The following is a 2860-nucleotide window of genomic DNA, read 5'->3' on the forward strand; positions in this document are numbered from 1 at the left end:
TTAGTATAACCGTAATTTCATGAGTAAATAGTTTGGATGATATTTCTCTCTTGATATTATCGTTTCTTAAAAGTGTAGACCATTAAAAACATTTTATAAATTATTTTTTGCATTCTCTTTAGACAAAATGTTGAGCTTGAAACTAGGTTCGGTTTTTAAATAACACAATTGTTGTTTTAATATTTAAGTGTTCACAAGCCCTGGATGCATTATCATATATAGAATAGGCATGTTGGGCATTCATTATTTCTACAGTACAGACTGAAAAAAAAAACAAGCCAGAATGAGGAACCAAAGAACAAGCAGGTGTATTTTATTTATTATGATAATCCTTCTCAAGTCCTCTCTTCCTGCTTTTGATCTAGGTGAAAGCAAGCTGAGAACCTAATTAAACCAGAGCTGAGAGAGACAGGAGATACTATGCACAAAAAACTGGATTCTGACCAACCAGATTTTGAAGTTAAACTTAATTAAGAGTAATAGACAAATAATCTGTGCAAATGATGACATTTAAAAATGCATTTTGAATATTCTGAAGCAGTTATGTAAATTACCAAGAGTAAGACTCTATAGGAAATGTAAACCATGCAGGCTCACTTTTTAATACCTTTTGGTAATGTTTTCATTAGACGTAATGTTTGCTGGGAAAGTGTATTTGGATGGACTCTGATGACAGAGGTGTTATCGCCAGTTGAGATGTGGAGACAGAGAGACAGGAGCTGCAAAGAGGGAGACCTGTAAGTAAGGGTCAATGATAGCAATACAAATAAGGCAACTAGTGACATTTTCTGTGTCTATGGGGGTTTTGAGCCTGCCTGCAATGTGAGAAGCAGAACTAACAAGGTGTTGAAGAATCATCACTTTAAAAAAGGCATGTCCTCAGTGCTCATGAAGGTGTGCACCTTGGATGGGCTCTTGGAATGGGGATGACAAAAATTATAACTACAAAACTATCTATTTAAGTTACAAGTTGCATATGGCTTTAAAAAAATCTCAGTTCATGGGATTTCAATAGGACAATTAGAGGGCATGTGGTCATTGCTGTTATTATATAGCTAGGGAAGCAAGTACAAACCATTAAATGATATTTCTACCGTCATGCAATTGGTTAGTGGTAAAATGGGGAACTGATTCCTTCCTACCTTTTTTTTTTTTAATTGGGATCTAAGATATCATTTAATCATTAAAATGTTTTCTGAAATATGTTTAAAGTTAACTCATTTAAGTGTAGGATTTAGATTTAGACATTTTGTTTTGAACATAAATCACTTTTTGCAAACTAGGAAACAGAATCAAACTAAGGCAGTCTAGTCCCCTAGGGATCCAGGCCAAATCTTGCAATCTTCAGAAGAAGGACATCATATACAAGGTGCTAACAATGGGATTATAAACTCTTAACAACCACTTATCCACATTTATCCTTAGAAAACAGACAAAAGTCTAGTCCTTAAAGGCATGACATACAGAACATCTTAATCTATAAAGGACAGAATTACCCAAATTATATGGTGCCCAACCTGTAAGCCAGATCAGTACTGGCCAAGGAATGTGAACAGAGTGTTTACATTTTGAAAACTTGCTCTGAGGTTTAAAATTCCTGATTGCTCTGAATAAGAAAGCAAGTAAAAAATATTTCAGATGCACCCACACTAATATTTCATTTTGCCAAGGTCTTCCACTAGATCAGGGGGTAAGAAAATTATTTAGTAATAAGAAATTTGACATACTGCATTCTTCCATTTACCACAAGAACAAACTGGTAATAAAGACTATTTAAAAGAAATGCTCAACTCTAAGAAGGGTGGTGGCAGCAACACTTCCCACTACAGAATAACCTCCTACTTTCTCCAATTAACATTGCTATTCTTCCAAGATACAGGTTCACGTGGAAAAGCTTGTCAGCTTTTTGTCAGGGCCAGGTGAAATATCAAGCATGCCCTAATTAGCTAATTGTAAACTCTTAGGATGGACTCATAAAACATGGCCATTGTTTTGTTAAGCATCTGCAACCAGCAGAATTCCTTAGCCTTAAGCTATAGTTTCTGCTCAGTATCTTAAAGCTGAGCTCAGTCCCATCTGACGCTGCCCCTCGGGCCTAAGGTAGGTGCTAGTCATCACAGTCAGGAATGTCATGGTAGGAGTAACCCGGTAGCCTTTGGATGCATAGTAAGCGCGCCCTCAGGTGGTAAAAACCAGGATGCCAATGATCAGAACAGGAACGGCCGATCTGACCCCCCCTTTGCTGATATAGCCCGCCAGCAGGAGGGAGCCTATGATGATGAGAAAGGTGCCAATCAAAAACAGTACGGTAACAAGTGCAATGGCCTTATATGGAATCTTAGGAGGGCTTTTCTTAAACTGAAGGTCAATGTAGCCATCATCTGTGCTGGAGAGTCTCGAGTATTTCACTTTACTACTGGGGATTCCAGCAGCCAGGTTGGTACGAGATGACATCATAACACACTGACACGGCTACAGTCGGAGCGCCGTGCCCAGCCGTCCGCGCGTCCCCTGCCCGCTCGCCGTGGGCAACGGAGATGCTCATGACACGCCTCACCTAACTGCCGCCCACTCCTTCCTACTTTTATAAGGTATCAGCAGATGAGAGGCAGGCAACTTCTGGCACAGCTGCTCTCGAAGCAATTCTGATAACACATGATATAATCTATACTAATAGAAGGTAATATGCTAATTAGGGTGGTTGTCTTCCAGATGACCTTCTGGACAAAGCCACAGAGGCTGTGAAGGGCCCAGGCTCAGGCCAGCAGTGGCAGCAGCGGGGTAATAAGGGTGGCGCCTTCCCCTGATCTGCAAGGTTGCCTCCTGCAGAGGAAGGACAGACTGTGGCTTAGGTTGGGGG

General features: G+C 40.1%; 1 pseudogene; it reads right to left on the reverse strand.

Moving 5' to 3' along the window:
* Positions 1-1160: 1160 nt before the first annotated feature.
* On the reverse strand, positions 1161-2569 carry LOC118726849 (annotated as a pseudogene).
* Positions 2570-2860: the final 291 nt, after the last annotated feature.

Source organism: Pipistrellus kuhlii, unplaced genomic scaffold (assembly GCF_014108245.1).
Source record: "Pipistrellus kuhlii isolate mPipKuh1 unplaced genomic scaffold, mPipKuh1.p scaffold_m20_p_1, whole genome shotgun sequence".
Lineage (NCBI taxonomy): Eukaryota > Metazoa > Chordata > Mammalia > Chiroptera > Vespertilionidae > Pipistrellus > Pipistrellus kuhlii.